Raw genomic sequence first — 24,147 nt, forward strand, 5'->3', positions numbered from 1 at the left:
TTCCTGTATCCAGGGAACCCCGGTGGGCAGGACCCAGAGTTTCACACTGATTCAGCTTTCCAAACTAAGAAGACATGCCTAGGCTTTTGTAGAATTCAGCGAAGTGCTTGCAACTTGATAGACTAACGTGGAGCTTTCAGAATTTTGTGGAAGTAGACAAAGTACTTAGAATTCAGTGGAGTTCTTTGAAAATGTGTCAGGTTTGGTAGAATTAGGAAATTCTGGTGGGCTCAAGGCTGAACAGGGTGCCCGATAATTTACTATGGGCAGCCAGGGACCGCCCGACCTGGGCAGCTCCCAGCTCCATGCCAGCTGACAGCCTCCCGGGAAGCAGGCACCTTTCAAAGCTCCCTGCGCCAAGGGACTGCACCATCCCCAAGGCAATTTAGAGGGAGAAGAGGAAATGCGCCCAACTTAGAAACTTTGGGGTGCTTCAGGGATGATGTCCCAAAGACCCAATTACACAGAGTCTACTTAGAAATCTTAATTGGTGTGGGAAAGTTGGAGAAGGTGGCTCAGGGCCAGGGATCCACTCTCAGAGGTCATTCCCCAGCCAGCGCAGGCCGAGAATGTTTACAGGATCAATAAATGAATGAATGGATGGATGCACAATTAAAGCAATGCATAAGCAATTCTCGGTGAATACATTTAAAGAGAAAGGAATGAGTGAGTGAACAAATGATAGGCAGGGTTGCTTTCCAGGAGGGTTAGAGGTTTTGGCTCAACTCTCATAGGGATCTTAAGAAAATGCAAAATCTGGAAAGAGTGTAACAGGAGAGGGAACTGGAGGGAGAGAGAATTACGGAAGAGCAGAGCAGGGGCGTCCTCACAGGCCATCCCGACCAGCCCTCACTCTATGGACAGGAAAACTGCCCTAGAGTGAAGCAGCTGGCTCAGGTCACCTAATGAGGCAGAGACATGGCCCTGGATTTGTCTGCACTTGAATCGTTTGTCCCTCAGTCAATGCAAAACAGGTCATCCCGGGTCAGTTAGTGATCGGGTGCCTCTCACCTCCACCCACCCCTTTTCCCAACCCTCAAAACAGTCATCGTGGTGGATTCTCCTTGAGGTTCCTTCTAGTTTTCTGACTCCACGCCTCTGCGGGCTTAAGGACATCTTTATCAAATAGGGTAATTTTTATTTTGAAACTGGGTATTGTCATTGCTGTTGGATTTTTAACTATTTTAAAATTAAAATTAATTTTATTAGCTTTTTATTTATTTGTACAAATTGTACATATAGAACATTCTCGTAAAAAATACAAAGAATGCAGAAGTATATAGTGTTAAAGTGACACTCCGTTTTCATGTCCCCTCCTCCCCACTCCCCAAAGGTGACCAGTGTTATTAGTTTTATGTATGTCTATCAGGTACTTTTCTGGTCTTTCATACCTGCATATCTACACATAGAAATAGATTTTGTGATCATGTGTAAGGTTGGCTTTTTAGCAGGCTCTTCTGTTGCAGTCTTACTGAAGGTAAGTGATATACAACGGCACACATTTAAATCATATAATTTGATAAATTTTAACATATGTATACAGTCATGAAACCATCACCACAAACAAGATTGTGAGTTTATCTGTCATTAGCAAAGTTTCCTCACGCCCCTTGGTAATCCATTCCTCCCTCCCCCAAGCAGGCCATCACTGACCTGCTTTCTGTAAATATAGATCACTTGCATTTTCTAGCATTTTACATACATGGGATTATACAGAATGTACTCTTTTAAAATATGGCTTCCTTTAAAAAAATACGGCTTCCTTTACTCAGTGTAATTATCTTGAGGGTCATTCATGTTGTGTGTATCAATAGCTCTTTTCTAAAATAACATCTTTATTGAGCTATAATTCAAATGTCATACCGTTTCCCCATTTAAAGTGTACAATTCAATAGTTTTTATTATGTTTACAGAGTTGTGCAACCATCATCACAATCAGTTTTAGCACATTTTTATCACTTCCAAGAGAAACTCTGTACCCGTTAACAGTGACTCTCCGTTTCCCCTCAAGCTTCCTCTGGCCCTAGGCAACCACTAATCTACTTTCTCTCTCTATAATTCTATTCTGGTCATTTTATATAAATGGAATCATATGATATGTGTCCCTTCGTGACTGGTTTCTTTCACATAGCATGTTTTTAAGGTTGACCTATATTGTAGCATGTATCAGTACTGAATTTCTCTTAATTGCTAGATAAAATTCCACGGTATGTATGTCTTTTTCCATTTGGGCTGCTGTAACAGAATACCATAGACTGGGCAGCTTAATAAAGAACATAAATTTATTTTTCATAGTTTTAGAGGCTGGGAAGTTTAAAATCAAGGCTCAGGTAGATTTGGTGTCTGGTGAGAGCCCACTTCCTGGTTCTTGGACTACCGTGTTCTAGCTGTGTCCTCACATGACAGAAGGGGTGAGGGAGCTCTCTGGGGTCTATTTAATTTAATTTAATTTAAATTAAGTTAAATTTTATTTTTTGGCATTCTCTTATTTTCTTGGTGTTCTTTTTTAAAAAATTTATTTGATTGAAGTATAGTTGATTTACAATGTGTTAATTTCTACTGTATAGCAAAGTTGTGTTAGTGTCTGGTGTACAGCAAAGTGATTCAGTTATACATATATATAATAGTTTGCATCTGCTAATCCCAAGCTCCCACTCCATCCCTACCGCTCCCTCTCTTTGCAATCACAAGTCTGTTCCCTATGTCTGTGAGTCTGTTTCTGTTTTGAAGATAAGTTCATTTGTGTCATATTTTAGATTCCACATATAAGTGATATATGGTATTTGTTTTTCTGGCTTACTTCTCTTAGTATGATAATCCCTAGGTCCATCCATGTTGCTGCAAATGGCATTATTTCATTCTTTTTTATGGCTGAGTAGTATTCCATTACATATATGTACCATATCTTCTTTATCCATTCATCTGTCTGTGGACATTTGGGTTATTTCCATATCTTGGCTATTGTAAATTGTGCTGCAATGAACATTGGGATCTTTTTGAATTATGGTTTTTTCCAGATATGTGCCCAGCAGTGGGATTGCAGGATCATATGGCAGCTCTGTTTTAAGTTGTTTGAGGAAACTGTTTTCCATAGTGGCTGCACCAGTTTACATTTCTGGGGTCTATTTTATAAGAGCACTAATCCCATTCATGAGGGCTCAACCCTTATGACTTAATCATCTCCCAAAGACCCCACCTCCTAATATCACATTAGGGGTTAGGGTTTCAACATATGAATATTTGGGGGACACAAACATGGTCTATGGCAATGGATATTTTAATTTATGCATTCATCATTTGATGGACATTTGAGTTTCCACTTTTTTTTTTTTTTTTAGAATAATTCTTTATTTATTTTATTTATTTTTGGCTGTGGTGGGTCTTCGTTTCTGTGCGAGGGCTTTCTCCAGTTGTGGCAAGCGGGGGCCACTCTTCATCGCGGTGCGCGGGCCTCACTGTCGCGGCCTCTCTTGTTGCGGAGCACAGGCTCCAGACATGCAGGCTCCGTAATTGTGGCTCACGGGCCTAGTTGCTCCGCGGCATGTGGGATCCTCCCAGACCAGGGCTCGAACCCGTGTCCTCTGCACTGGCAGGCAGATTCTCAACCACTGCGCCCCCAGGGAAGCCCCTGAGTTTCCACTTTTTGACTGTTATGGATAATACTGCTATGAACGTTCATGTACAAGTTTTTGTGGGGACATATGTTTTCATTTCCCTTGGGTACATACCTAAGAGTGGAACTGCTGGGTCATATGATAACTCTATGCTTAGCCTTTTGAGGAATTACCAGACTGTTTTCCAAAATGGCTGCACCATTTCATATTCCATCAGCAATGTATGAGGGTTCCAATTTCTCCGAAACCTAACCAACACTTGTTATTATCTGCCTTTTTGATTATAGCCATCCTAGTGGATGTGATCTCATGGTGGTTTGCATTTTTTTTTTTTTTTTTTTTTTTTTTTTTGCGGTACATGGGCCTCTCACTGTTGTGGCCTCTCCCGTTGTGGAGCACAGGCTCCGGACGCGCAGGCTCAGCGGCCATGGCTCACGGGTCCAGCCGCTCTGCGGCATGTGGGATCTTCCCCGACCGGGGCACGAACCCGTGTCCCCTGCATTGGCAGGTGGACTCCCAACCACTGCGCCACCAGGGAAGCCCCAACATTTTCTTGATGACAAGTGATACTGAGCATTTTTCGTGTGCTTATTGGCCATTTATATATCTTTTTTGGAGAAATGGTTATTCAGATCCTTTGCTCATTTTAAAATTGGGTTATTTGTCTTTGCATTATTGTCCACTGTTTTCAAGAGCACGTTTAGGATTAACTTGTCCTCACTGTTTCAAATAGAGTCAGTTCCGTTGAGGGAGAGCTTTGAAATTTTCTCTTCTTATAGACTGCCTCTTCCCCTGAACTAAGTCTCTGAGCCACTGCTGGGTGAGGGGTAGTAGCCTCTGGTCTTCTCAACTTGTCTCTCCCAGTGCCCTGAAAGCTGGGGTGGGTGAGATTGGAGCAAGTATTCTCTGGCTGCTGCATCTGGGGTAGAGCCTCCACCCTATGAGTGGAGACTCAGGGGAGGAAGGGAGCCCCCAATTTCTCAGCTGCACTGACCATAAATTTAGCCTCTGTGACTCAGAGCTGGAGGGGATGAGAAATACTGGTGGCCTGCCTGCCCCAAGATAAATGTTTTCTATGCATTTTGAAAAAATGTGTATCCTGCTGTTATCGGGTGAAGTGTTCTATAAATATCAGTTATGTCAATTTTATTGAGAGTGTTGTTCAGATCTTCTGTATTTTTACTCATTTTCTCTTGTTTTTTCAATTATTGACGGAGAGGTGATGAAATCTATGGCTGCAGTTAGAGATTTGTCTATTTCTTCTCTTCTGTCAGTTTTTGCTTCATGTAGTTTGAAGCGCTGTCATTAGATACAGGAACTTGTACTATTGTTACAGCTTCTTGATGAATTGACCCCTTTGGCATTTTCTAATGATCCTCTTTATCACTGTTAATATTCTTTAAAATCTACTTCATATGCTATTACTATAGATTTGGGTCTTTAAAAATTTAATCTGACAACCTCTGCCTTTTAATTGGGACGTTTACACCATTTACATTTAAAATGACTGTGGAAGATGTAGAGAACAAACGCATGGATACCAAGGAGGAAAAGCGGGGTTGGGATGAATTGGGAGATTGGGATTGACGTACATACACTAATATGTATAAAATAGATAACTAATGAGAACCTGCTGTATAGCACAGGGAACTCCACTGTACAGTAGACACTAACACAACATTGCAAAACAACTATACTCCAGTTAAAAAAAAATAAAATGACTATGAATATGGTTGGGTTTAATCTTCCATCTTGCTGTTTATTTTCTATTGCCCCACCTGTTATTTTTTTCCATTTTTAATTTTGTTCTGTATTCTTTTGGATTAATTGAGTATTCATTATGATTTCATTTTATCACCTGTATTGGCATACTAGTTATTTATTTTTAGTGGTTGCTTTAAGTATAACCTATCAGTTTACCTTTCATTAATATTGTACCTCTTCACCAACAGAGTATAAACCTTTTAACAGTACACTTTTATTTCCCCCCTCTTGGGCTTTGAGCTATTGTTGTCCTATATTTTCATTCCACTTATGTTATATATCCTGTAATACCTTATTACTTTTGCTTCAAATAGTGAACTATTTTTAAAAGAAGTTTAAAATTTAGAGGAGAAATTCTTTTATAATTATTCACATATTTTACACTTCCAGGACTCTTAATTGCTTTGTGTAGATCTAGATTTCTTTCTGGTAATCACTTTTCTTTTACCTGAAGGAATTCTTTTAACATTCTTGTAGATATGGTCTACTGGTGATAAAGTCTCTCAGCTTCTGTATGTCTGAAAACATTTTTATTTTGCCTTCATTTTTGAGAGGTAGTCTCACTTAGTATATGATTCTGACAGTATTCCCCCCACCCTCCTCCGTATTTTAAAGATGTTTCACTACTGTCTGGCTTGCATTATTTCTAACAAGAAATCTACCTCCATTCTTATGTTTGTTCCTCTGCATAGTATGTCTTTTTCTTTGGCTGCTTTTAATATTTTTCTTTATCATTGGTTTTAAGCAATTTGATTATGATATGCCTTGGTGTAGTTGTTTTCATGTTTCTTCTCCTTGAGGCTTGTTGAGATTTTTGGATCTGTGGATTTGTAGTTTTCATCATATTTGAAAAATTTTCAACCATTGTTTTCTCGCATTATTTTTTCTGTCCACCATTCCTTTCCTTGGGATTCCAATTGTACTTATATTAGGGCACTTGAAGTTTTCCCAAAGCTCACTGATGCTCTGCTCTTTCTTTTCTTTTTCTTTTTTTTTTTTTTTTTTTCGGTCGCACCACACAGCTTGTGGGATCTTAGTTCCCCAACCAGGGACTGAACCCTAGCCTTCGGCAGTGAGATCGTGGAGTCTTAACCACTGGACCACCAGGGAATTCCCAGTTCTTTCTTTTCTTTTTCAGTTTTTTCCCCTCTATGTTTCATTCTAGATAGTTTCTATTGCTCTCTCATCAAGTTTACCAATATTTTCTTCTGCAAGCTCTGGTCTGCCATTAATCCCATCCAATGTATTTTTGTTTTAAAAAAAAACCTTTAAAATGTTTTAGGTTGGCAGGAGAATTCCAAGATAGTACATAGATTTCCTGTATACCCTTCACCAAGCTTTCTCTAATGTAAACACCTTATATAAATGTAGTGCATCTATGAAAACTAAGAAATTAGTATTTTTACAACACTATTAATTAAACTAAGGCTTTATTCAAATTTCACCAGTTTTCCCACTAATGTCATTTTTCTCTTTCTGGGGCCAATCAAGGGTACCTGTTGCACTTAGTCATCCAATGTATTTTTTAATCTCAGAAATTGTATTTTTCATCTTTAAAAGTTCTATTTGGGTCTTTAAAAAAATTCTGTCTTTCCTTAATGTGTGAAGCTTGCTTTTAAATAAATTACAATATAGACGTTTACAGTGTAGACCTTTCAATATACTTGTTTCTTTTAAGATGGTACTTAATAGTCTACTGTATAAATATACTAAAGCTTATTTGGCCATTTCCTGTTTTAAACATTTAGGTTATATTCTAATGTGTTTTTCTTTCGCCATGCAAACAATCTGCAAAGAATATGATTTTATGCAGCTCTTTGATACACACACAGATATTTCTCTAGGATAGCTGTCTTGATAGGGAATTAATTATTGGATCAAAAGTGTAATTACTTAAATTTTTGAAAGATGCAACCAAATTGCCCTCAGAAGTGCTGTCTTTTTTTTTTTTTAACATCTTTATTGGAGTATAATTGTTTTACAGTGGTGTGTTAGTTTCTGCTTTATAACAAAGTGAATCAGCTATACATATACATATATCCCCATATCTCTTCCCTCTTGCATCTCCCTCCCTCCCACCCTCCCTATCCCACCCCCGGTGGTCACAAAGCACTGAGCTGAGCTGATCTCCCTGTGCTATATGGCTGCTTCCCACTAGCTATCTGTTTTACGTTTGGTAGTGTATATATGTCCATGCCACTCTCTCACTTTGTCCCAGCTTACCCTTCCCCCTCCCTGTATCCTCAAGTCCATTCTCTAGTAGGTCTGTGTCTTTATTCCCGTCTTGCCCCTAGGTTCTTCATGACCTTTTTGTTTTTTAGATTCCATATATATGTGTTAGCATACGATATTTCTTTTTCTCTTTCTGACTTCACTCTGTATGGCAGACTCTATGTCCATCCACCTCACTACAAATAACTCGATTTCGTTTCTTTTTATGGCTGAGTAATATTCCATTGTATATACGTGCCACATCTTGTTTATCCATTCATCTGTTGATGGACACTCAGGTTGCTTCCATGTCCTGGCTATTGTAAATAGAGCTGCAATGAACACTGTGGTACATGTCTCTTTCTGAATTATGTTTTTCTCAGGGTATATGCCCAGGAGTGGGATTGCTGGGTCATAAGGTAATTCTATTTTTAGTTTTTTAAGGAACCTCCATACTGTTCTCCATAGTGGCTGTATAAACTTACATTACCACCAAAAGTGCAAGAGGGTTCCCTTTTCTCCACACCCTCTCCAGCATTTATTGTTTGTAGATTTTTTTGATGATGACCATTCTGACCGGTGTGAGATGATATCTCATTGTAGTTTTGATTTGCATTTCTCTACTGGTTAATGATGTTGAGCATTCTTTCATGTGTTTGTTGGCAATCTGTATATCTTCTTTGGAGAAATGTCTATTTAGGTCTTCTGCCCATTTTTGGAAGAAATGCTGTCTTAATTTAAATTTCCAAGTGTGCAACAGTACTAATTTCTCAATACCCTGACAGATGCTGTGTGTTATCAGCCTTTTATATTTTCTGTTATGATGGATGAAAATGGATACCATATTGTTTTATTTTGCCTTTATCTGATTACCAATAAGGTTAGGTATGATTTCATGCTTCAATTTTTGCTGTTAATTTTTTTCCTTTTGTTAATTGTCTTGATACTTTATGCCCAGTCTTCTAATTTTGAAGAATACTGATTTTCTAAGAGTCCCTTATATATTCTCTATGATATTCCTTTGCCTATTATATGTGTGGCAAATATTTCCTGTCATTTGGCCTTTTACAAAAAGGTGCCTTTTTGTTACATAGAAGTTTGTTTAGGGTGCCTTTTGTTACATAGAAGTTTAATGATTTGGGGTAATTAAATTTCTCTCTCCTTCATTTCTCCAAAGTTTTAAATATATTTTCCTTTCTGTACTTTATTCTAGTACTTTTTAAAAGTTTTGTTTTTTAATTTCACTCTTATTTTATCTGGATTTATTTATTTATTTATCTATTTATTTATTAGCAAGATAGGGTAAGTTTATTTACTTGCCTCAACAGAATTTATTGTAAAGGTAACCCTTTTCTCAGTATTTAAAAATACCATCTTTATCAATACTAATTTCTCATACATTTATGAGTCTCTTTCTAGACTTACTGTTATGTTCTAAAGAAATTTTTATTGTCTTTTACTGTCCTCATACACACTATTTTATTTGGTTACTGTAGATCTGTAGAGTGTATTGATATCCACTAGGACAAATTCCCTCTTACTAGCCTTTTCAGTAATATCTTGGCTATTCTTTTATTTATTTATCTATTTATTTATTTTTGGCTGCGTTGGGTCTTCATTGCTGTCCGCAGGCTTTCTCTAGTTGCGGTGAGTGGGGGCTACTCTTCGTTGTGGTGCACGGGCTTCTCATTGTGGTGTGGTGGCTTCTCTTGTTGCGGAGCACGAGCTCTAGGCACACGGGCTTCAGTAGTTGTGAAGCACGAGCTCTAGGCACACGGGCTTTGTTGCTCCACGGCATGTGGGATCTTCCTGGACCAGGGCTTAAACCTGTGTCCCCTGCATTGGCAGGCGGATTCTTAACCACTGGGCCACCAAGGAAGCCCATCTTGGCTATTGCAAATTTTCTTTTCCAGAAAAAATTTGCAATCAGCTTGTCAAATTTCATAAAAATTCTTCTGAGATTTTGCCTTTAATTTATCGACTAATTTGGGGGCAGAATTGACATTTTTGTAAAATCAAGTTTTCCCATTCAGAAACATTGTCTTTCCATTAATCCAGGTCTTTTACTATGTCCTGATCACATAGCTCTCTCCTAACATGTTAATTAAGTGCTTTTCATCGATATATTTCCCATGTTGAACTCTCTTTGTATTTCTGGGATAAACCCTTCTTCCTCATGGTGTTTCATTCTTGTTGGTGCAGGATTGATTTGGGGTGAGCTGAAGGGTTCCAGCTCCTGGGCTCCACCTGGTGGGCACTAGGCCATTCTTCAGGACTTTTGGGGATGGGTGTTGAAATAGCTGTGAGGCCCTGAATTCCAGGGCTCAGGCCTAGGCAGATCCCTATGGCAGCAGGATGATAGATCTAGGAATCTGGTAGACATAAAATGTGTGTGCCCCAGCTATGTGACTCTCCATCCTGCCACCTTGGGCTCTACTAGTTTCTTATTGCTCAGAGACCCTGAGAGAAGAGACCAAATGTGTATTAAAACAGTCTATATTCTCTCAGAATCCAGCAGTCTGTTCACTGACATGTCCTTTCTCTAAGCTTTATATTTATCTTTATGTCATTTTCGATGAGGGTAAACCCTCAAATACAATTTCATTTTTATGAATCTGGATGGCTTTTCATATCAACAGACTTACAAATCAGAAAACTATGTCCCAACTTTGGTCCGGAAAGTAAGCTCTTGAGTCTTTGGCGCCAGCCTAGTTTGGAGCACAGAAGTTGTTTAGAGATCTCACTGAGAGCTGTCGAAAATAGAACTTGTGTATGTTTAAATGAAAATAAATTCTTAACAGCGGTGAAAAATCAGTGAAGGTGAAACCACACTCCCTCTTGGGTGGGACTTGAAGCCAGCCAAAACTCAGACTGGGACTCAAACCCATGGGCTTGGACTTGAAACCACCCACGCCTCAGATTGGGGCTTGAACCCACAATCCCTGACTTAGGAGGGGACTCAAACCCGCTGTCTTTTTTTTTTTTTTTCTTTTTGCGGTATGCGGGCCTCTCACTGTTGTGGCCTCTCCCGTTGCGGAGCACAGGCTCCGGACGCACAGGCCCAGCGGCCACGGCTCACGGGCCCAGCCGCTCCGCGGCATATGGGATCCTCCCAGACCGGGGCACGAACCCGTATCCCCTGCATCGGCAGGCGGACTCTCAACCACTGCGCCAACAGGGAGGCCCCCGCTGTCTTTTAATTGAAACCTCTCACCTGATGTCAGGACTTACTGAAGCTCAGGTCTTTTTATCTCAGTGGAGAAAGAATTCCGCCAGAGGCAAAGTGGCAGGCAAAGAATGAGTTTATTAACATAGGATGCTTTTGAGAAATGCAAGCGGGTAGGCGAGAAGACTTTGCCCTGAGGACTGAGAGGGCTTTATTTTTATAAACAAAGGAAAAGTGGGAAGGGGGAGAAGACCACCTTCTTTCTTATTTTTGGGCAAATGTCAAGGCTTACATCGTTAGTTCCTCCTTTGTCCTATACTGGTTAAACCGGGACTATCAGGGCACTATTTAAATCATATGTGTATTAGTAAAAGGGTGGTAACATATACTAAAATATGATAATTCATCTCAGGTTTCAGTATAATGTCCCCTTTCACCTATATTTCTGTCTTGACTACATGTAGAAATGCTACTCTTCAAGGACTATTAACTCCCTGACTTCTTGTAACAAGATTCAGACCCCATATCTACGGTCTTGTGGTCCCCCCAGTCATCTCCCACCCCCCACCCCCATGGCATGCGGAATCTTAGTTCCCTGACCAGATATTGAACCTGTGCCCCCTGGAGTGGAAGCGTGGAGCCCTAACCACTGGACTGCCAGGGAATTCCCTATTGTCTTGTGTTTTAACTGTCAGGGTTTGTGGCTTGAGTGTGTCTGGCGCTTGTATGCACCTGGTCTTCTTTCAAGGTAGTGTAGATTGTTGCTAGGTTACTGGATGTTTTTTCTTGAGTGGTCATTAGCTTACAACAGTCTCCCAAACTCCCTAAAATTCTCTTCCTGTCTTTAATTAGTGGGATTTCTTTTCTTTTCTTTTTTTCTTAATTTATTTTTTGGCTACGTTGCGTCTTCATTGCTGTGCGCAGGCTTTCTCTAGTTGTGGTGAGCGGGGGCTACTCTTCATTGCGGTGCACGGGCTTCTCATTGCGGTGGCTTCTCTTGTTGTGGAGCACGGGCTCTAGGCACACGGGCTTCAGTAGTTGTGGCACACAGGCTCAGTAGTTGTGGCGCACAGGCTTAGATCTTCCCGGACCAGGGATCGAACCCATGTCCCCTGAATTGGCAGGCAGATTCTTAACCACTGAGCCATCAGGGAAGTCCCCTAGTGGGCTTTCTAACCTGACTAAGTATCCTACTCTATCCCTATCAAGAGTGCCACCAGCAGACCAGAAATGTGGAGGAACTTCTGAAAAATGGTAAGCAAATGAGGTTAGATTGCTAGAGGAAACCACAGCTAAACAAAGTAAGAAAGGGATTACTGCAATAAAGGGAGTGGTCTGGGGGGCAAGCTCAGCTCAGAGGCAACAGTTACAAGGAGCAGGAGGAAGGGCCTGAGACCAGCATCCAGATGACTGGTAGGGACTCTAATTAGCAGCAAGTGGGCAGGTCCAGGTAGTGGGCATCAGAGATAGTTGCCTTCAGACTGAGTCAGTAATTGTTAATTCTTGGACGGGAGACTAAGAGAAGTTCCTGGAGGGATGGGGGAGCCACCAATCCCAGACGATATCCTCTCAGTAACACCTCCAGCCCCTACATCATGATTCCTGGAGATGGTAAATGGAAACTGAATCCACAGACAGACCAATAGGGAATCTTAAATAAGAAGATGAACCTACCATGTGGAATTATATGGTATTTGTCTTTTTGTGACTGGCTTATTTCACTTAGCATAATGCCCTCAAGGTTCATCCATGCTGTAACATAATGTAGAATTTCCTTATTAAGGCTGAATAATCTTCCATTGTATGTATGTACCACATTTTATGTATCCATTCTTTGCTTAATGGACTCTTGGGTTGTTTCCACGTTTTAGCTGTTGTGAATACTGCTGCTATGAACATGGTGTACAGATATCTCTTTGAGACCTTGCTTTCATTTTTGGGGGTTATACCCTAGAAATGGAATGCTAGATTGTATGGTAATTCTTTTAAATTTTTTTTTTAATTACGCTATTTTCCACAGTGGCTGTACCTTTTTATATACCCACCAATAGTGCACAAAGGTTCTAATTTTCTACATCCTCACCAACACTTCTTTTTTTTTTTGATAGTAGCCATCCTAATGTGTGCGAGGTGGTATCTCATTGTAGTTTGGACTTGCATTTCCCTAATGATTAGTAATATTGAGCATCTTTTTATGTGCTTATTGGCCATTTGTGTATCTTCTTTGGAGAAATGTCTATTCAAGTACTTCGTCTGTTTTTGGATCAGATTGTGGGTTTGTTGTTGAGTTTTAGAAGTTCTCTGTATATTCTGGATATTAATCCCTTATCATATATATAATTTGCAAATATTTTATCACATTCTGTGGGTTGCCTTTTTACATGGATAGTGTCTTTTGATGCACAAAAGTTAAAACTTTTTATGGAGTCTAATTTGTCTATTTTTCTTTTGTTATCTGTGCCCTTGGGGTCATATGTAAGAAATCATTGCCAAATTCAATGTCCTGAAGATTTTGTCCTATGTTTTCTCCTAAAATTTTTATTGTTTTAGGCCTTACATTTAGGTCCTTGATCCATTTTGAGTTAATTTTTATATATGGTGTTAAGTAAGGGTCCAACTTCATTCTTTGCGTGTGGATATCCAGTTTTTCCAGTACCATTTGTTGAAAAGGCCATCCTTTCCCCATTGAACGGTCTTGGCACTCCTGTCAAAAATCATTTGACCATATATGTGAGGGTTTATTTCAGGGCTCTCTATTCTATTCCATTGGTCCATATATCTGTCTTAATGCCAATACCACACTGTTTTGATCACTGTAACTTCATAGTAAGTTTTGAAATCAGGAAGTGTGAGTCCCCCAGTTTTGTTCTTTTTCAAGATTGTTTTGGCTATTCGGGGTCCCTTGAGGTTCCATATGAATTTTAGGATGAGTTTTTCTATTTCTGCAAAAAAAGTCATTGGGATTTCGGTACAAATTGCATTGAATCTGTAGATTGCTTTGGGTAGTATCGACATTTATACTCTATTAAGTCTTCCAATCCATGAACATGGGAAGTGTTTCCATTTATTTATGTCTTCTTTAGTTTCTGTCAGCAGTGTTTTTTAGTTTTATTGTACAAGTCTTTCACCTCCTTGGTTAATTCCTAAGTATTTTATTTTATTTTTGATGCTATTGTAAATGGAATTGCTTTTGTAATTTCCTTTCAGATTGTTCACTGTTCATGTATAGAAATGCAACAGATTTTTGTGTGTTGACTTTGTATCCTGGTACTTTCCTGAGTTCATTTATTAATTCAAACAGCTTTTTTTTGTGTGTGGAGTCTTTAGGATTTTCTACATATAAGATCATATCATCTGCAAAGAGAGATAATTTTACTTCTTCCTTTTCAGTTTGGATGTCTTTTATTTCTTTTTCTTATTTATTTATTTCTTTTTTTAATTTTCTTATTTCTTTTTTTCTATTTCTTACTTCTAATCGCTCTGGCTAGAACTTTCAGTACCATGTTAAATAAAAGTGGTTAAAGCAAGCATCCTTGCCTTGTTACCGATCTTAGAGGAAAAGCTTTCAGTCTTTCACCACTGAGTATGATGCTTACTGTGGGTTTTTCACATGTGATAATTATATTAAAGTAGTTTCCTTCTGTTCCTATTTTGTTGAGTGTTTTTTATCATGAAAGGGCGTTGAATTTTGTCAAATGCTTTTTCTGCATCAATTGAGATGATCCTGTAGTTTTGTCCTTTATTTTGTTGACATGGTGTATTACACTGATTGGCTTTCATATATTGAACAATCCTTGCATTCTAGGAATAAATCTGACTTGGTCATGGTGTATAATTCTTTTCATGTGCTGTTGAATTCAGTTTGCTAGTATTTTTATTGATGATTTTTGCTTCTATGTTCATCAGAGATATTGGCCTGTAGTTTTCTTTTCTTGTGGTGACTTTGTCTGGCTTTGGTATCTGGGTGATGCTAACCTTATAAAATGAGTCTCTAAGTGTTCCCTCTTCTTCTGTTTGGGTTTTTTTTTTTTTTTTTTTTGGAAGAGATTAAGAAGGATTGGTTTTAATTCTTCTTTGAGTGTTTGGTAGAATTCACCTGTGAAGCCAACTGGACCTGGGCTTTCTTTGTTGGGAGGTTTTTGGTTACTGATTCAATCTCCTTATTTGTTATTGGTCTGTTCAGGCTTTTTAATTTCTTCCTAATTTTGGTAGGTTGTGTGTTTCTAGGAATATATCCATTTCTTTTAGGTTATTCAATTTGTTGTGTATAATCGTTCACAATAACCCCTTATAATCCTTTTTATTTCTGTGTCATCTCTTGTAATGTCTCCTCTTTCATTTCTGATTTTATTTATTTGAGTCTTTTCTTAGTTTTGCTGAGGGTTTGTCAATTTTGCTTATTTTTTAAAGCTAAGTCCTGGTTTTGTTGATTTTTTCTATTGTTTTTCTATTCTCTATTTGATTTATTTCTGCCTAATCTTCATTATTTTCTTTTTCTGCTAACTTTGGCCTTCCTTTTTCTCATTTTTTAAGTTCATTAAATTTCAGATTTTCTTTTTTTTCTAATATAAATGCTCTTTTCATTTCACTCCACAAGTTTTAATATATACTATTTTTGTTTTTGTCTGGTTCTAAATAATTTCTAATTTTCACTATTATTATTTCTAGTTATTATAGAAGTATATTTCTTAATTTCTGGAAGTTTTTTGATAAATCTTCTAATTTTTAAAATTGATCTCAGCTTGATTCTAATTTAATTTCATTATAGTCAGCAAATGTGGTGTATATGATATATGTTATTTAAAATTTTTTGAGATTTGCTTTATGACCTACTCTCTGGACATTTTTAGTAAATATTATCTGTGTGCTTGAAAATAATGTGTCTTCTCTGTTGAGGGCAGTGTTTCTATATATGTCCATTTTATCAAGTTTTATAATTACTTTGTTCAAATCTAAATCCTTATGGATTGTTTTGTCTGCTTCATTTCTCACTTACTTAAAGATATGTGCTAGAATCTTTCTCTTTATTATGAATTTATCAAATTCTGCTTACAGTTCTATAAATTTTTGCTTTATATATTTTGAGACTATATTGTTAGGTACATATAAGAATAGAATTGGTATATCCTTCTGATGAAAATAATCTTTTATGTGTATATAGAGATCTTCTTTATCTCTAGTAATCCTTTTTGCTTTAAAATTTTACTTTTCTATTATTTATTTATTTAAAAAATAAATTTATATTTATTTATTTATGGCCGTGTTGGGTCTTTGTTGCTGTGCATGGGCTTTCTCTAGTTGTGGCAAGTGGGGGCTACTCTTCATTGTGGTGCACAGGCTTCTCATTGTGGTGGCTTCTCTTATTTCAGAGCACGGGCTCTAGGCGCATGGGATTCAGTAGTTTTGGCACGAGGGCTCAGTAGTTGTGGCTAACAGACTCTAGAGAGCAGGTTCAGTAGTTGTGGCACACGGGCTTAGTTGCTCCGTGGCATATGGGATCTCCTGGACCAGGGCTTGAACCCATGTCCCCTGCATTGGCAGGCAGATTCTTACACTGTGCCACCAGGGAAGTCCTACTTTTCTATTATTAATATTATTATACCATCTTTCTTTTGCTTAGCATTTAAAAAAATATTATTTATTTATTCATTTTTTATTTTGGGCTGTGTTGGGTCTTCGTTGCTGTGCGCGGGCATTCTCTAGCTGCGGCGAGTGGGGGCTACTCTTTGTTGTGGTGTGGGCTTCTTATTGTGGTGGCTTCTCTTGTTATGGAGCATGGGCTCTAGGTACGCAGGCTTCAGTAGTTGTGTCATGTGGGCTCAGTAGTTGTGGCTTGCAGGCTTAGTTGCTCCGCAGCATGTGGGATCTTTCCTGACCAGGGCTCGAACCCCTGTCCCCTGCACTGGCAGGTGGATTCTTAACTACTGCACCACCAGGGAAGACCTTGCTTAGCATTTGATTGACATATCTTTTTATATCCTTTGCTTTCAACTTTTCTATAACCTTTTTTTAGACTTTTATAGTAAATAGTATTACTATACATAGCTTTAAAATTTTTTTAAAAATGGGCAGGAAGGAAGAGAAATGAAGCCCAAGGGCGATAACTTCAAGTATCTAGTTGCCAGGGGCTCATGACATCAGGCCTTGAGACAGGGAATCAATCTCAAAACATCCCACTCCACCCTATCCCTGACCCTAATCCTTCTCTCTTTCTCAGGAACCTCATTTCATGCGTCACTCCTCTCCCCTTGTGACTCCCCTGAGAACATAAAGCTTAATCTTCTTGTATCTTTAAAATAAAACCTTCTTTGACATAATTTCCTCCTCCAGCTGCTGCCTCATCTCTCTCCTCCCTTCACTGACAAGTTTCTCAAAAAGTTATTCTTGCCTGTTCTTCCACTCAGTGGCTCATTCCAGATACCTGGGAGTTATACTTGGCTCCTCCTTCTCCTTAATTCTCCTCATCAAAAAGTTAGAATGTCCTCTTAATTCCATCTCAAAAATATACTTTAAATCTGTTCCACCTGTTCCTCTCCCTGATACTGCCTTGGTGCAGGCACCCATCATCTCTTGCCTGGGCTTTTGCACCTTCTTCTAAGAAGGGATTTCTGAACCTCTCATAAGGTGGCTTTGATTCCCCCTCTCCCTCTGAACCCTTACACCTTTACCTATTCCTCAACTAAGGCCTTCTGAGGTCTGTGGAATGTTGACATTCCATGTCCTTCAACTTGAGGTATGTGGGATACCCATCCACACTCCCCATCTCCCATAGCTCCAGCCCCTAAGATCGGACCAAAGGGATGACTCATTTTCACTGGGCACCATTCCCAGAAATGCTCTGTTCCTGTGGCATTTAGGGCCTGATGCTGGAGGGTGGTGCCCTGAGCTCTGGAGACAGGCTCTCAGAAGGCTGATTAGGCTAGGCTAATTGAACACTGCCATTGGCAGTCTTTATAGCCAGACAGGTTTCCTGCTGGGAGCCAAGCCCTTGGGTGTCCCTGACTGTCCCAGCTGTTTTCCTACCCTTAAGGAGATATGAATTGGATTATGTGATTCAGTACCCCAAGAAGTTCCTTGTTCTTGCCTCCACAGAAATAATGGTGCTGCCTTCTCTGGGTTGGAGAATAGGCCTCAAAGTCCTCATCCAGAAGACAGAAACAGGTGTGTCATTCTTTCTCTACTTTTGGGTTTCTCAACAGGTCCCCTACTCGTGTTTTGGACAGGAAAATTCTTCCTGGACTACCCCTGTCATTGTGGGATGTTTACCATCCCTGGCTCCTGCAAGTGAAGTGCTGATCCCTCTCCCCAGTCAACCTGACAAACTCAAATACCCCCACATATTTCCAAATGTTCTCCAGGAAGATTCTATCCCCAGGTCTAATCCAAAAGGTACCAAGTGGATACCTACAAGCAAGGAATTCACTGAGATTCCTAAGATGCTGAAATTCTCTGATGTTTTCAGATCTGTCTTGGCTTGTCCCCAGGACCTAGACCTTCAGCTCTCTGAGGCTGTGAGTGTGTTTGATTCAGCACAGGGCTTGGTCCAGAGCAGGTGTGAGTGAACAAAGGACCAGGACTGGTGGTGACTGGATGCTCTAGAGGGCTCTGTCCAGTAGAAACATAACTCAAGCTGGGTATGTAATTTAAATGTGTAGCAGGATAAAAAATGTAAAAAGAAACAGGTGAAATTAATTTCAAGCATGTATTTTATTTAACCCAATATATCAAAATGATCGTTTCGACATGTAAAAAAGATAAAAATGAATAATGAGATATTTTCCATTCTTTTGTGTACTAAGTTTTTGACATCTAAATTACACATATAGAACCTCTCAACTCAGACTAGCCACAGTTTATGTGCTCAGTAGCCATGTGACTAAGTAGCTACCATATGGGACAGCACTAGAAAACTCTATTCTCCTACTGCCCCCCAACTCTTGCTTAATTTCCCCTGCTTCCAACATTTTTGTGTGTGTGTGAAAAATTTCGAACACGTAGAAAGGCTGAAAAAATTGTAGAGTAAATAGCCAGGTACTTAAAATCTAGTGTCCACAGTTGTTAACCATTCCCTACATTTGCTTTATCACACATCAATCCATCTATCCAACCATCTTATTTTTTGATTATTGCCTATTTTTTTTCCCCTTGGCTACACCACGTGGGATTGAACCCGTGCCCCCTGCAGTGGAAGCGTGGAGTCTTAACAACTGTACCACCAGGGAAGTCCCGATTATTGCCTACTTTTAAGAAGACCTTTTGATTGACTGATTGATTGGTTCAGGATAGGTTGGAAAGCCACTCAGGAACCTATTATGTCTTTGAACATTTCACTACAAAAGCCTGACTAGGAGCTTTTCAAATTTTTAGGGCGAAGGTCCTTGAAAGACTCTTCCTTTTTTCTCTCCATCATCCTCTCATGTCCTCCTTTTCCTTTCCTGTGGATTCTCAGAGGTATGGTTTCTGTTTCTGAGGGAGACATCATGCCTTCATGGGTTCCATCTCTCAGTCTAGCAGAGTGTTGCCAGAGGTTGAGGTGGGCTTTGGGGTCAGACAGGCCTGGGCTTGATTCTGGCTCCACCACTTCCTAGCTATGTGACCCACAGCAAGTGTGTTAACTCTGTAAGCCTCATATATAATGTGGGGATAATGGAGTTTTTGTGAGGTTTAGGTGAGGTAAGTTTGTAAAGTGTAAGTATTGTAGCAGTTATTAAAATAGTAGCTTGGGGAGGAAAGGGAAAGGAGTTTATTGCTTATGAATGACCCTCTCCTTTGCACTTTTCTGGGGCCTTGAGAACACTTAGGTTCCAGAATTTACCAGGTACATGGTAATCGCTTATACTTCTGTCTCCCATCCAAGGTAACAAGCTCCCAGAGGACAAGGACTGTGTCTTTCTTCTCCCTAGCCTCAGCACCAAACACAGGGCCTGGTTAAATAGATGTTAGTTAGGGACTTCCCTGGTGGTCCAGTGGTTAAGAATCCATCTTGCAATGCAGGGGACGCTGGTTTGATCCCTGGTTGGGGAACTAAGATCCCACATACTACGGGGCAACTAAGGCCCTGCGCCACAACTAGAGAGAAGCCTACATGCCACAACGAAAGATCCCTCTTGCCGCAACTAAGACCCGTCGCAGCCAATAACTAAATAAATAGTTTTGAAAAAAGATGTTAAATAGATGAGTATAATTCTACGTGTCACAATTACAGTAGTTCCCCCCTGCCCCAATCTGTGGTGTTCCTTTCTGCAGTTTCAGTTACCTGTGGTCAACCGAGGTCCAAAAATATTAAATGGCAAGTTCCAGAAATAATTCATATGTTTTAAATTGCATGCTGTTCTGAGTTAAGATGATGAAATCTTGCACTCTCCAGCTCCGTCCTGCCCTGAACCACTAGGCACTTAGTGGCTGTCTAGGCTATCAGATTGAATGTCAGGGGATGGCAGTGCTTGTGATTAAGTAACACTTATTTTACTTAATAATGGCCTCAAAGTGCAAGAGTAGTGATGCTGGCAATTCAGATGTACCAAAGAGAAACCATAAAGTGCTTCCTTTAAGTGAAAAGGTGAAAGTTCTTCTTGATAAAGAAAGAAAAAAATCGTATGCTGAGGTTGCTGAGATCTATGACATGGATGAATTTTCTATCTGTGAAATTGTGAAGAAAGAAAAAGAAATCACCGGGAGCAGATGATCCTCCCTCTGACGTATTGTCAGGTCAGTGGTAACCTTACGCTACATCACAATACCTGCGTCATTCATCTCACTTCATCTCATCATGTAGGCATTGTGTCATCTCCCATCATCACAAGAAGATGGGTGAGTGCAGAACAATAAGACATTTTGAGAGAGAGAGAGAGAGAGAGAGAGGGAGAGAGAGGGAGCACATTCACATAACTTTTATTACAGTATATTGTTATAGTTCTATTTTATTAGCTATTGTTAATCCCTTACTGTGCCCAATTTATGAATTAAACTTTATCATAGCTATAAATGTTTAGGAGAAAACATAGTCTATATAGGGTTCAGTACTATCCATGGTTTCAGGCATCTGCTGGGGGTCTTAGAACATATCCTCCTCGTGGATGGTCGGGGAGGGACTACTGAAAGCATGGACACTTATCAGTCAAATCCATTTCACCTGCCTTCACTAAGCAAGGTCATTTAAGGACTTGCACGTTCTCCAGGCAGCAAATTGCCTAAACAAGATGTTTGCCCGAGTTGTTTTCCAGGAACTTGAAGTCAGCTGTGTCTAGTTCAAGCTGAGCCAGTTAAGACTGGGTAGGACCACTGACCCTCCAACTGGGTGTCTGTTCAGTGACCTTTTGACGTCAGAGGGCTGAAAACTCCACCCTTAGATCGTGCTAAGCATCTCCATTTTTGACCGTGCAGAACCTGTAGCTTAGTTATGCCTGAGCAGAATGATGTTGACCACACCTTTTCCCAATCACCTTTCCCCGCGCTCGCCATGCTCCCCATGCCCCCTAAGCCTAAGACCACCCTGCTGCTTTATTCTTTATCCCATAAATACCCCGAGCCCTTTGCCTTCTGGGAGGCACATCTGAGACTTGTTCTCTGGTCTCCTTGCTTGGCTGCCTTGTAAACAAACCACTCGTTGCTGCAAATCTCGGCATCTCAGCATTTTCACTTGCTGCACGTTGGGTAAAACAAACCTGGTTCGGTAATACTATTGTTTTTCTGTTTTTTAAGAATAGAAATGTATTCTCTCACGGTTCTGGAGGCTGGGAGTTCAAAATTAAAGTGACAGCACGGCTGAGCTCCCTCTGAAACCTGTAGAGGAGAATCCATCTTGCCTCTCCCGCTTCTGGTGGCTGGTTGGTGATCCGTGGTGTTCCTCGGCTCACGGTGTAGCACGTCAGTGTCTGCCTCCCTGGTCACAGGGCGTTCATCTCTGTGTCTCTTTTGCTCGTATAAAGACACCAGTCATATTGGGTTAATGGCCCACCCTTCTCCAGGATAATCTCATCTTTGCTAATTATATCTGCCATGACCCTGTTTCTTTCTTTCTTTTTTTAAAAAAGTATGAGTGAGGAAGCACTACTTTATTTTTATTTTTTGGCTGTGCCACTCAGCTTATGGGATTTTAGTTCCCTGACCAGGGATCGAACCCAGGCCTTCGACAGTGAGAGTGAGAAATCCTGACCCCTGGACTGCCGGGGAATTCCTGATCCTATTTCCAAATAAGGTCACATTCTGAGGTACTGTGGGTTAGGGCTCCAACATATCATCTTTGAGGGACACAGTTCAACCCATAACACTCAGGGTTGCTTCCTAGTCCTCTGTCAGTTCCCTTAGCCCTGCCCCTAGCTCTTCAAAGTATCTTTTCATTGAAACTTCTTCAATTACCCCTTTGTGTATGCTCTGAAGTGGATCTTTGCTCTGACCCTTACAAGCTGTGTGATCTTGGGTAAGACACTTAACCTCTCTGAGCCATGGTTTCTTCACCTCTAAAGTGGAAATAATTTTCATACCTGCTTTATCTACTTTACTGTGTTGCTGAAAGCTCTTTATAAACCAAAAAGGCCCATAGCACTGACTGGGGTCATAATCATCCTGTGTGTGTTGCAAGATACAGTTGGGAAAGGGCTGTATCTAGACCAGAGAGACCCAACCCCCGGGCTGTGGACCAGTACCGGTCCATGACCTGTTAGGAACCAGGCCTCAGAGCAGGAGGTTGAGTGGTGGGCAGGTGAGCGAGCGAAGCTGCGTGTGCCGCTCCCCATGCTCCCCACTGCTGGCATCACCACCTGAACCATCCACCCCCACACCGCGTCCGTGGAAAAACTGTCTTCCACAAAACCGGTCCCTGGTGCCCAAAAGGTTGGGGAGCGCTGGTCTAGACTGTTCTCTTTCATCTAAACCAAACCTAGTACTACATGCAAATACATGCCAAATAAACCCTTCTTAATGTTGTCAGTGATGTATCTCGTGCATCCTGGCCTGGCCTTGAGAGGCTGAACACTGAACTGCGTCTCAGAATACAATTTATCCCGGGCCATTTTTAAAAATTTCTGATACTTTATTTTAAATTTTTTTAATTTTAATTTTTTGTTGAGGTATACTTGTACAATATTATATGTTTCAGGTGTACAACATAGTGATTCACAATTTTTAAAGGTTGCTACTGTATCTTTATTTTTTTTAAAGAATTGAACCACCTCTTTTTTAAAAATATTAATTAATTAATTAATTTAGGCTGCGCTGGGTCTTAGTTATGGCACGTGGGATCTTCGTTGCGGCATGCATACAGGATCTAGTTCCCCAACCAGGGATCGAACCCAGGCCCCCTGCACTGGGAGCGCGGAATCTTACCCACTGGACCACCAAGGAAGTCCCCCTAATGTATCTTTAGATAGTCATTTCAGAAAGTTAGAGCTTTGGAAAGGCAGAGAGGAAAGAACCTGAGATTCAATGTCTCCAATCTTTCCCTCATTGTGCATAAGGGGAAACTGAGACGCAAGAAAATTTACTACGTTGACTTACATATGCACATCTAAAAGCCCGTGGGCACGCTATTTGGGGGGTTGGGGTGGGGAAAAGCTCCCTTTGTATTAATGAGCTCCCACACACCCCTGAGGATAGCCAATTTGGTACACTTCTTCCACTTTTGGGCATCTTTAAGCTGACACCAATCGAGTTTATGATTCTGGAGTCTGGCTGCCCTCATCTTTGGTGAATGAGGTGGGTCACTTGGCCAGGATTCAGAACTATTCTGTTTGGGTGGGCTCGGTTTCTGAATACTTTTCAAAAGCTATAACTTTTGTTGCTTTCATTATTCTACAAGTAACATGTTTATGGCTGAAATTTTAAAAATATAGGTTGCCAAAAATAAAAGTTGATCCCCTATAACCCTATCAGAGGGGAGCACTGTTATGACACTGGGAGCAACTCAGCCCTTTGCCTGTGTGTGTTTACAGTTGTAACATGAACATTCCCAGCACTAACTGCCCCGAATGCACAAATGGGGTCACATTTTCATGAATTCCCAGATTTTATAGCCCATATTTCCCATCCAAATAACATCAGTGTCTCAGTTTATCCATCTCTGACCCATCCATCTGCAGTCTATTCATTTGTTTTGGGAGTTCCCCAGGGGCTGCCTCACAAATTCCATACTTCTTTCCTCGTTCTTCTCTATCCTTTCTCCTTTCCATCATCACATGGGGCCAGAAGAGACCAGGCTTCCCCTGGCCCTGGATATCATGGCCTTTATCTTCCTGAGAGCTTCAAACCTCTGCTACTCAGCTGTCACCAGTGGGACGGAGTGGCTTTCTGCATTATGAGGTAACTCCATGGGCTGCGTCCTCAGCTTGGTTCTCCATTCAGTAGTAAGTCCCCTACGCATGAACGAGTTCCGTTCCGAGAGCACATTTGTAAGTC

At 40.4% G+C, this 24,147-nt stretch overlaps 1 protein-coding gene across 1 annotated transcript in view; it reads left to right on the forward strand.

The window, feature by feature from the left end:
* Window positions 1-24,147, forward strand: part of TMEM8B (transmembrane protein 8B) — a 131,803-nt gene that overhangs the window by 31,325 nt on the left and 76,331 nt on the right. Inside the window, exon 11 of the transcript XR_009532761.1 lies at window positions 17,848-17,916. The gene's annotated coding sequence lies outside the window, so the exon portion shown is untranslated. The remainder of the gene's footprint in view (window positions 1-17,847; window positions 17,917-24,147) is intronic.

Source organism: Mesoplodon densirostris, chromosome 6, assembly GCF_025265405.1.
Source record: "Mesoplodon densirostris isolate mMesDen1 chromosome 6, mMesDen1 primary haplotype, whole genome shotgun sequence".
Lineage (NCBI taxonomy): Eukaryota > Metazoa > Chordata > Mammalia > Artiodactyla > Ziphiidae > Mesoplodon > Mesoplodon densirostris.